The following is a 12,508-nucleotide window of genomic DNA, read 5'->3' on the forward strand; positions in this document are numbered from 1 at the left end:
TAAAATGCAAAATCATTAATTAATTTACATAAACATTTATTTTGCCAAAATATGTTCGCACAGTTCAATGAAATTTCATTTCACATTAATTTCGTCAAGTAATTATAGCGCTTTACTTCTGGCATCCCGCCTTTTCTGAAGTCAACTGTCAAAAATTCCCTGATCTCCATCGCTGTCAAATAATCAGGGAACGCGTTTGACAGAAAAAGAGAGCCAATGCTAAAGTTTCGTATCATATTATCCATGATTCTGCGATGAACATTAAGTTGCGGAGGAATGTAATTGATTTTTTTTTGTAACTTCTTATGCCCTTCCCTCCGTACACTGATATTCCCCTCATCTAGCCCCCGTGCGCACTTTGCTAACTTTTCGGGCAAAAATGTGCCCATCCCTGTTCTAGACCATTAACAAATCTTTGCCATTCGAACATTCTGGCAGCTACGAATATCGCTGTCTAGTTAATTGTGGCAGTTTGTTGTTTATTGATTTTTATATTAAAATACAGTGGTACTCCAATATAACGAATGATATAGTTGGGACCGTTTGTTAAACTGAAATATTCGTTATATCGGAAACGAAAACTAAATTAATATTAGTACATATATATTTAAAAATAACTATTTATTCATGAATTCATAAGCATTGGTTGAAATAAATACATATACAATGGAAAATGTATACAATAAAATTAATAAAAGTTGAATTTTATAACAAAAATATGAGCATTATTCAACTGAAAAGAAATTTGTTATGCTCATTTGCTTTTGTGGGCGAGAAATTTTGAGATCCTGTGCCTGTGTGATGTAGGCTTTTCAATAAAAATATTTTTTCCTGTTCCACGTTGTTTTCTTCAGACCATTTAATACACTTCTCAAAGCAGTCGATGGCATCAGGATGCTTTATTGGCGGCACAGCTACAACTGCAGCGGTATCACCATCGTCCTCTTCCGAAATTTCTATAGCTAGTTCATTTTCAGCACTCGGGTTCTCTTCTACAAGTACATTGTCTACACTGTTCCATGCTTCCAAATCATCTGTGTTGAAGTTTGATATTTGCCTTTCTTTAACGATTGTCGTCTCAATGTGCCAGCATGTGTACCTTTAACACTTCTTATCAGTTTCCGGCAATTTTTTAAAATTGTGCAAACACTCGATTTTGGAATGCCATATTTCAAAGAGATTTCTTTCAGGGTTTTCCCCTTTTTATTTTCGTCGATTATTTTTAATTTGTCACCCAAGCAAAGCCGTTTCCGAATTGAAGGCGTTTTTAAATAATTTATGCGATATGCTCACTTTACCACTTTGAACTCACAACTGATATTTCGCGCAATGAAGCGTGCATAAAAAAATAAATAGAATTCTTTAAAAAAAATAGCTCAATAATAACAAGAACTAACGGGTATTTAACTGCCTGCATTGTTTTTTGTTGTAATACAACCACAACCAAATACAAACGACATACATTCGTAATATCGAGTTCATCCAATTTCCAGCTTTCGTTATATAGAGTCATCAATGTATTGAAAAACAGCTTTCGTTATATTGAACATTCGTTATATCGGCGTTTGTTATACTGGAGCACCACTGTAATTGACTTTTGAACTTTCTTTACTTAATAAAGAAATTTAAGCTTGTTAGCTCTTAATTACTAAATGTTTGTAATGATTTTTATAAATTTTATAAATTAACACTAAGATGCATTACATTACAAAAATATTGTTACAAAAGTAGTATTAAGTTGTATTTGTATTGCTATATGCATCCCTTATTATGAACAATAGCTGTAGGTATATGGAATAGCATTTGTTTTGTTGTAGACATCTGGCGCCGCAGCCGTCTGCTTGTCTACTTAAACAATTGCTGAGTCTGGCGCCACGGCTGTCTGCATTTGGCGCCGTATAGCATTATGTTCTTGTAATTTCCAGATGCAATATTCTAGAAGGACACGTCGGCATCAGCGAGAAGTGCGTGGCTATATAAGCCGTGGCAGCGCCAACGTAATCAACCAGTGCTAAGAGTAAACTGATATAGTGTAGACGAGTTGTAAAATAAAGAGATTTTGTTGAAGTGAATTAAACGGCTTTTAGTTTTATTTGTCAATCCAGAGATACGAACCTAGTAAAGTAAACTAGCAAGGAGTAAATTCGCAACAATTGGTGTTAGAAGTGGGATTGTCAAATAATTCAAATTCAAGATGGTTAAATTCGGGGAATTGAGAATTCAGTAATTGAAAAAGGAACTGGAGGAGCGTAATTTGCCGATAAGCGGGCAAAAGGCGGATCTGCAGGCACGACTACGTGAAGCAATGGAAGCGGATGGAATTAATGTGGACGAGTTCGAATTTGATGGGCCAGAAACTTCTACAAATATGGAAGAAAAAGTAGAAGAACAACGAACATCATCAAGTGTAGACATGAACATGCTATTAGTGGCTATACAGCAAATAGCTGAAAATACAGAAAATGTAGTGCAAACAGGAAATCGTCTGGCACAGCAAATGACGCAAATAGCTGAAAATACATCACAGTTAGAGTCTCGCCTTACACAACAAATGACTGAAAACAATACGCAGTTATTACGCTCTTTTTTTATTTAAAGTAAGGAAGAAGAAGAAGAAGAAACACTTAAAATTTCGAAATGCTCTTCCATATTTTCTATTGCTATCATTATACCATCTAAATATATATGGTGGGACATATAAAATTTTAAATTTCGAAGAAAAGCGTTTGGTACACAAGTACAAAAACAAGTGCAAGAGAAATTTTCAAAATTTGAAGAGGAATTAAGCACGTTAAAAAATGAAGAAGAAAATTTAAAATCAGAATTTCTTCAACTGAGTAATCGTATGCGAGAACTGCAACTGCATGGCCCTGCACCATCAACAAATAATCCAAGATTGAAGGCACCCACATTCGATGGAAGTATTCCATTTCAAATTTTCAAACTTCAGTTTGAAAAGACAGCAATGGCCAATAACGGGAATGTAGCGGACAAAGTGGCGTCCTTGTTTGTATCATTGAAAGGACATGCGGCAGAAATCCTTCAGACTATTCCAGACTGTGAACGGGACAACTATGAGGCATTGATGAGTGCGATAGAAAGACGATATGGTAGTGAGCACCGGAAACAAATATACCAGATCGAACTGCAAAATAGGGGCCAGAATAGGGGTCAGAAGATGAACGAGTCATGGCTCATTTGGCAAATGCAGATGCACCTGTGGATTACATTGAGAGGGTAAAAATTCAATGTTTCATAAATGGAATTCGTGATGTGGACACCAAACGCGCCACATATGCATTGCCAAAAAGAACGTTTGCTGAAACGGTTTCGTACGCCCTCACACAGGAAACAGCTTCCCTACTTAGTAAACCAGCACACAAAGTACAAAGAGTTGAAATGGAACAACCAGCGCTGATGGAAGAAATATTGAAGACTCTGAAGACAATTGCTGCACAGCGAGTAAATACAACAGGCAGATGTTTCAACTGTGGAAAAGCGGGTCACTTTGCCCGAAATTGCAATATAAAGGTAAACCCATCAAAACGGAAACAACCAACAGAACACCGAAAGGAGATTCACCACAAAAATGCGGATGCATTATCACGTCGCCCTTGTCCACTGGAATGTAAACATTGCTCCAAATCAGAAGGAAAAGAAGGTATAATCGACGTGCGATTACTGAATATAGAACCTGAAGATGATTGGACTCCTCACCGCATCAGAATCAATCAGCTGGAGGACCCTGATCTTGCAAAGCTGGTAATGGCCAAAGAAAATGGGGTACGACCACCAAAGGAACAAATAAGTAGCGAGAGTCTAACTGCAAAAGCATATTGGGCCCAATGGAACAGCATAAATCTCGTTAATGGATACCTTCACCGTACCTGGGAAAGCGAAGATGGCAAATAGTCTCGTCTGCTGATCATAGTACCGAAGTCCATGATCCCGAAAGTATTGAAAGAATATCACACCTAGTGGAGGGCACCTTGGAATTACAAAAACTATAGAGAAGATTAAACAACGGTTCTACTGGATCGGTTGTCGAGATTCCATAGCAGAATGGATAAGTAATTGCGTAGAGTGCATGGCAGCTAAAGGTCCTAAAGCCAAAAGTCGCGGTAGGCTACAACAGTACAACGTGGGATCACCATTTGAACGAGTCGCAATGGATGTTGCAGGTCCGTTCCCAACCAGTACCAGTACATTATTGGGCATCACAAGACACGGACAACAGCGTTACATCCACAATCAGATGGAATGGTGGAGAGATTCAACCGAACGCTCGAAGAACATCTGCGGAAAACCGTTGATAAAGATCAACGGAATTGGGACAAGTGCATCCAGATGTTCCTGCTGGCGTATCGTTTAGCGAAGCACGAGACAACTGGTTACACGCCAGCAAAGATTATCTTCGGATCTGATTTGCGACTCCCTGCTGATCTTAAGTTTGAAACGAATCCTACAGTTGTAAGAAATGATGGAGATTATTGTTCTGCCTTAAAGGAAGAAATGAATGAATTGCATCTAATGGTAAGACAGCATACGCATCTGATGAGCAATAAGATTAAGGACCGGTTCGATCAAGCGGCAAATTCAAAAGGTTTTGAAGAAGGTGATCTGGTCCTGTTGTACAATCCACTTCGAAAGAAAGGCTTGTCCCCGAAACTGCAGACAGCCTGGGAAGGACCCTATATGGTGATGAAACGACTTAATGACGTGGTATACCGCATACAAAGAAATGGAAAAGCACGATGTAAAATGAAAGTAGTACATTTGGAGAGGCTCGCCCCATTTGGTTCAAGAGGATTTGTGCCTAATCGGGACGATTAGGCTTTAGTGGAGGGCAGTGTTACAAAAGTAGTATTAAGTTGTATTTGTATTGCTATATGCATCCCTTATTATGAACAATAGCTGTAGGTATATTGAATAGCATTTGTCTTGTTGTAGACATCTGGCGCCGCAGCCGTCTGCTTGTCTACTTAAACAATTGCTGAGTCTGGCGCCACGGCTGTCTGCATTTGGCGCCGTATAGCATTATGTTCTTGTAATATCCAGACGCAATATTCTAGAAGGACACGTCGGCATCAGCGAGAAGTGCGTGGCTATATAAGCCGTGGCAGCGCCAACGTAATCAACCAGTGCTAAGAGTAAACTGATATAGTGTAGACGAGTTGTAAAATAAAGAGATTTTGTTGAAGTGAATTAAACGGCTTTTAGTTTTATTTGTCAATCCAGAGATACGAACCTAGTAAAGTAAAACTAGCAAGGAGTAAATTCGCAACAATATATATCAAATACATTCGAATTACGCACTTTTTTTAATTTTCATTGTTGTATATTTCCCATTAGTTCAAATGTTTTTGATAGAGTTTCTATCTGGCTGTTCCAGTCTTTTCAATAGCAAAACGTCAAAATATACCCGATCAAGTCAACTGTAAGAATCGGGTAAGTGAGTTGCTCTCTCATTTCCCATGCATGAGATTTTGGCATTCTTTATCTCTGCCCAGTAGTAAGCCGGTCACAAAACTATTAACTATTCTTATTTTCCATTTTAAATATACTGACACTTTACTTTTAGAGATCATCACGGCTATTATTTGATTGTCGGTTCTTATATTTTGAAAGCAGCGCAATTACGTAAAAGTTAAACAACAAACACACAATTTCAAATAATATTCGTAAGTACAGTGATTCAAAGTCAAGATTTAATTTTTATTGGTAATAATGCTTTTTGACTGCGTCAGAAAACATTCCTGAAGTAATGTGAAAGAATGCTGCCGATTTGACAAAAAAAAATACGGGTCCGTTCCGGCTACGTAGACCCAGATGAAAAAATTGAACTAGAGATAAGAGATGCCCAACCATCTCTCATTGCAAAATGAGAAAATCTGTCAACTGTTAAAGTTCAATTGTAAAATTTGAATCGTTATAAATGTGCATTAATTTAAATGCCCAAAAATATTAATTTATTATATCGGACTACAATGCAAAGTGTTTGAAATAAGGCGCTCTCACACTGGATTAAACCGTGTCAGCTGATACGACCTATCTTATGAGAGCGAAATGTAAATGATTAGCCAACACCGCTTCTACCTTCCGCTTTACCATAGGATACCATAGATTTCCACGGCATTTGGATTTTTCCCTTAGAAACGTGTCAGCTGATTGCTCTCTCACAACGCAGGGTTGCCAGTCTCGATATACTGTAGTAATTATAAAAATTGTCTTCAATATGTTTGAAATTTTCTTAAACTAACTCAAAATCAGAGTCGAATGGTATTATTTATAATTATATGAACTATTTTTAATAGTTTGTTTTTAGTTTTAATATTTTATATTATGAAAAATTGTAATTGAAAACATAGATGTGTACAAAACTATATATGCGCATTGAGCAATGGCAACATTGTTCAAATGAGAACAAACAAAGATGGCTGATTGCTACGGGCTCAACTTTTGACACATTTTGCTCGCTAAGGACGGCAACCAGAGATAAAGAGATCCCCAACTCTCCTGTCACTGGAAATGTGAGAGCCGCTCACCTACCGAACTTTGACAGTTGACTGGATTGGGTAGGTCTTGACGTTTTGCAATTGGAATGACTGGAACGGCCAGATTGAAATTATACCAAAAATATATGTAAACGGAGGAATTTGTTGCCGCCATACAAGATCGCTAATAAAAATTTAAAACAATGAAAATCAAAGAAAATGTGAAATTTAAATATATTTCATGAAACGTTTTGTAATTTGATGCATAATCGAATTAATTTTCAATTACAAAAGATTAAAAACATTTATTAATTGGGAACTAACAGGCTCAATTCACCTTATTAAATATTGAAAGGTCAAAAGTCAGTTGTTTTAATATACCATAAAATTTCGCCATATATTAAAAGTCCAATATATAACAATTTGCAATCGTAATAATTGTTGGGTGTTTTAGTTTAAAATGCCCAAAAATTCTTATTTTGTTCGACCTGGCCATAATGGAAAATGTTATAAAAAACGCTTATTTTGAGGCGCACTCACACTGAGAAAAAAATATATTTCATCCATATCCACAGCTGCAAACAATATTAAAATACCTTTTTATCACATTTCTTAAAAAAAACTGGAATTTTTTAATAAATATTGACGTGATAGTCATCACCAGCCAAATATAAACAGATCTACCAAACTTTAACAGTTGACTGGATCTGGTAGGTTTTGACGATTGTAATTATCCCAAAAATATATGTACTAAAGTCGATAAGTACAAAAGTCAGTTGTTTCAATTTACCATAAAAAAGGATTTAAGTAGTTTCGCCATATATTAAAAGTCCAACATATAATAATTTGCAATAGTAATAAATGTTGGGTGTTTTAATTAAAAAAATCATTATTTTGCCCGATCTGGCTACAATGGAAAATTACATATACAAAAAAAGCTTATTTTGAGGCGCTCTTACACTGGAAAAAGTTGGACATCTCTGTTGCTATAGCGATCGATTTAAAATGAATATATAGGATAAGCTTGGAAATTTTAATTGAGTTATCTATTTTTTGTATGTTATATGCATACTATTTTTTAAAAAATTGAGATTATGGATAAAAATAATATCCTAAATTAAATATTTAATTATATTTAAAAGTGAAAATATATATGGAGTTACTTTTACTGTTTTATATTTACATTAAGATATTAAGACACTTTCATTTTTATTTGTTTTAACCGCAATTCGAATATCAAACAAAAAATGTTTTATAAGAAATAGAAAAAATTTATGTAAACAAAATTGCGGGCTTTTAATACTTTCAAAAGAGTAAAAAATTCAAGTCACAAGTTAGGCTTTGAAAATTTTAATAGGTGGTATTCAATATTTTCTGATGGATTATGAAATTTCCAAATTAAGTATTTCTTTGAAAATATAATACAAAACCGTAGTATACATGGTAATTTCTTTTAAGCAAATTGTAAAGCTAACATTGAATTGAACTATGCAACAGGCTCTAAGTTTCGCGTAGACGAACCGCACAAAAATTCGCGAAAATGTTGTGAAAACAGAAAAACTCTACTCGAGTTGCAGGGCTCTTTTTCATCGTGTGAACGCACAGAGTGCCACCAAAAGGGAATTCGCCGATATAAAGCGAGAAAAGAGTCCCCAATATTGCTAAATATTTAGTCGTAGTAATCGTTTGAAAGAAAGATTTACCAAGTGGTTTTGCTTTATTATTTGCAGTGGCAGCAACCAGTAGCTAGAATTGGTGGCATTTCGCAATTTGAACGACTGAAACGAATGGAAATCAAAGAAAATGCAAACTTTAAATGTATTTGATGAAACGTTTTGCAATGTGATGCATAATGGTATTAATTTTCAATTAAAAATGATTAAAACCATATACTAATTGATTGCTTAATTAACTTTGTTGAGTTGAGGCCAAAAGTCAATTGTTTTAATATACCATAAAATCATAGAAAAAAGATTTAAACGTAGAATATATAATAATTTTTAATCGTAGTAAAATTTATAATTATGTCCGAACTAGTTACAATGGAAAATGATATAGAAAACGCTTATTTTGAGGCTCTTTCATACTGGAATTAGTTGGGTATCCCTTTATTCCTGGTCAGCTGAGAAAAAAGATAACTTACAGCGGCGGATAAGCTTATGCGACCGCATTAAAAGTGTACTTTATATCTTCTTCTGTAAAGGTGGAGATGCAAAATTCCCAGCAAGTGGATTTACATGTCGAAACCAAACTCTGACGGCCACGCCAAATCAAGGCTCCATGACTTTATTGTACTAAAAAGTATTATTATTGGCATCAATCTGATTGCCTAAAGATTATCTGGTTTGACGTAAACAATATCTGCTAAGCTCACAAACCAGAGATAAAGAGATGCCCAACTCTCCTATCGGTTGTTTTAATATACCATAAAATCATAAAAAAGGATTTAAAAAGTTTCGCCATATATTAAAAGTCCAATATATAATAATTTGAAATCGTAATAAATGTTGGGCATTTTAATTTAAATGTCCAAAAATTCTTATTTTGTTCGATCTGGGCGCAATGGAAAATTTTATAAATAACGCTTATTTTGAGGCGCTCTCACACTGGAATAAGTTAGGCATCCCATTATCCCTATCACAAACTTTGCCTTACTTAAGCCGTCAGTAAAGTAGTAAAGAAAACTAAGTTTGATTTGATACTGCTTTTCGTACCATGGGTTGGGACCTTCTCACCTTGTTGATGAAATAACGAATACACATAAATACAAAGTAGTGGTTAACAATTTGTTAGTTCCCGCAATTGAATAGCATCATCCATTACGGATCGCTTTATCTTCAAAACTATCTCAGCCCCATGCCATCATGTAAAATGGCTAAGTTTTGATTACAAACAAATCTTGTATAAAACATCTATACAATATGTATATGATCATACTCAGCTCGATTATCTATTTTGTATTGGCCAATACATTTAACGATCTAAGGATTCAACGCTTGGATCGGCCTGAAAACTTGTTCGGTTTTGTGAAAATAATTTAGTTGCTTTAAATTAACTTCATATTGTTTTCTTTTAATTAATCATGAATAAAATGAATTGTGCATTTATGTTAATTAATTGGCTATTCCCTGTAAAAGCCATTTTCGAGAAAAACTTTTGAGGATAATCAATTTACACTATGTGGCCAAAGAAGTAAAAATTATCTTAATATTCAAACTTTATAAAAAAAATGTTCATATGATCTTATTTCATTACATCTGATGATGCGTTTTTATTCACCGCAAGCGTATATGATATAGTGGTCTGATATCGGACATTAAAAGTATGAAAATTTAGAGGTAAAAAATTAATTACCTGCAGGCAGCAAATCTATAGATACATATATCTGCTGCTGATTATTTCTTTAGTTTTTTGCTTCATTTTATTGAAAGAATTAAGCTAACATACACCATGGAACTCATAAGCTCCTTGCGAAAGGAAGGAATCAACGTTCACACCAGTTTTGTCGCATCTTTGGCGTTATAATTCCTTATATTGAAGTGAAAATGGTGGGACAGAACGTTAAAAAATTTGGGAAAATCCAACAACACATATTTTCAATATAGAACGACGTCAAGGTACTATTATACATAAATATAGGATAGGAAATTTTTTAAAAGTATAGATAGATAGATAGATAAAAAATTGAGGAATGCACCGCGATCTTAGGTCTATTGTGCCCTCTCCTAACTCACAGGGACTCACTTAGCCCCAGCATATTGATAAAGTGCAATATCCTGCTGGGTGCCAGTGAGGCGATGTGATCCCTATCCGGAAACATGGATCCAAGGGCCTTCAACCTGCGTCTATAGACTGATATGCAGTCGTTTAGCAGGTGTTCTGGGGTTTCAGTCTCCCTGACGGAAAACCGGCAGTTGGCGCAAGAGGATAGGCCCATGTTAAATAAATGCCTATTCAACTTGCCGGTGTAGAATGCGACCAGTAGCCTGAGTTTATCCCTTGGGGGATTGATTATCGATTTAAAACTATTCTGGTTGTACCCCCCAACTAGCAACTTGGCATGTCGCATACCATGCGCTCGTTGCCAATGCCTTTCTCTGCCCACTCTTTCTTCCTTACGAAGCAGCGCTTTTAAGGTATGGGGTCCCACCCCGATGAATGGTTCGGGCCCTATCATATTGGTGGAGGCTGCGGGGCGGGCGATCTCATCAGCCAGTTCGTTGCCGGCTATACTTCTATGATCAGGCATCCAGATTAGGTGAACCTGGTTCCGTTCAGCTAGGTCACTCAGCCGTTCTCTACACTCCTGCACTAGTAGCGATTTGATCTCGTAAGAGGAGATCGCTTTTAGTGCCGCTTGACTATCGCTGAGTATGGTTATTCGCTCATTGCGATAGTTGCGATGGAGGTTTATGGATGGTAATGCTGTCCTTCGGGAGGAGGGTTATTGGAATATTGCTACTCATCACCTCCATCGTCTGGGACGAGATTACTTTGCCTCTGCCACACCCCTCTGCTGTTATTTGAAGAAGTGAGTGCTAGGCTACTTGACCGATCACCAAATGAAGCGGTGTGAGTTTCATCAGGACCTCCAGAGCTCTCGTTGGGCAAGTTCCCATTGCGCCCGTCAAGCAGACACAGGCTAGCCGCTGCAGCTTCGATAATTGGGTTCCTACCGAAGCCTGCGACGCTATTGAGGCCCAGGACACATATTAGATTTATTTTCATGTGCTGCTTCTCTCTCTTTCAGTGTTTAAAATTAAAAAAAATGCTTCTGGAGTGTATACATACTGTATACTGTTTCAACATTGGAATTATAAAAAACCAGTTTGATAAGATCATTTAGTCAAATTTAGCATTATTAATTTTTTTTTAAATAATGGCGTCTACAATTGTTCCAATTATTTTAGGTGTATTTGTTTCTGACGTCGTGGAAATTTGCATAGTTCACATCAAAAGTCGATTAATACTTTTCACAAAAGCTTCCTGTGAAAATTTCTGAAATTGTATATATTGACAAACTATTTATAGAATTTTTTTTGGGAGAAAAAAAAGAGGAGAAATGTTATGTTAATGCAGGGGTGGGCATATTAGCCCTCAGTGTCATTTTGCCCGTGCGGGCACGAGTGCACATTTTGAGGGCTAGGTGAGGGGATCATCGCGGGCAAACATGAAGAGGGAAGTGAGAGCAACGTATTTTACCACTCCATATTTACAAATGAGAGCAACGTATTTTCCCACACCATATTTACAAATGAGAGCGCGCGCATATATGGGAAGTTGCACTGTGGGTAATAACTGTAAAATTACCTAACAATTTTAAGTTTCTTTCTAACTACTATAAATTTATAAAATGTAAGACAAATAACAAAAAGTATAATAAATATTTGATTTTAGTAATCATTTTTTTTTAATATGTCTTTATACCAGCATTTAATTTTGTTTATTTGAAATAATAATTATATGTTTGGTTTAATCTCATTTACTTCTTATTTCAGATATAATTTTCGAAGCAAAAAGTTTCAAACTAGGGTATTTCTTTAAACTTCCTTATAAAAATTAATTTTAATAATAACTTCAGTTTATGAACCACTGTTTCTTCAAACACATATGATCAAATGAATCTTATGAGAGCGCAATGTAAATAATTACCCAACAATCCTTCTACCACCCGTATAGAATTTCCAACGACTTGAAGTTTTCCCCGTAGAAACGACTCAGCTGATTGCTCTTTCACACTGCAGGGCTGCCAGGCTCGATATACTGCAGTAATTATAAAAATTGTTTTCAATATATTTGAAATTTTCTTAAAATAACCCAAATTCAGAATCGAATGCTATTATTTATTATTTATTTAATAGTTTGATTTCAGTTTTGATATTTTATATTATGAAAAATTATAACTGAAAACTTAGATGTGTACAAAACTACATATGCGTATTGAGTAATGGCAACATTGTTCGAATGAAAACGAGAACAAAACGCTTGCAGCTCGTAGCGAAGTGAGAAGATGT

The 12,508-nt window shown here is 35.7% G+C and overlaps 2 protein-coding genes across 23 annotated transcripts in view; one reads left to right on the forward strand and one right to left on the reverse strand.

The window, feature by feature from the left end:
* Positions 1-12,508, reverse strand: part of LOC105233049 (calcium/calmodulin-dependent protein kinase type II alpha chain) — a 417,125-nt gene that overhangs the window by 306,431 nt on the left and 98,186 nt on the right. The gene's annotated exons all lie outside the window — the stretch shown is intronic.
* Positions 1-12,508, forward strand: part of LOC105224889 (ankyrin-3) — a 610,175-nt gene that overhangs the window by 57,070 nt on the left and 540,597 nt on the right. The gene's annotated exons all lie outside the window — the stretch shown is intronic.

Source organism: Bactrocera dorsalis, chromosome 6 (assembly GCF_023373825.1).
Source record: "Bactrocera dorsalis isolate Fly_Bdor chromosome 6, ASM2337382v1, whole genome shotgun sequence".
Classification (NCBI taxonomy): Eukaryota; Metazoa; Arthropoda; class Insecta; order Diptera; family Tephritidae; genus Bactrocera; species Bactrocera dorsalis.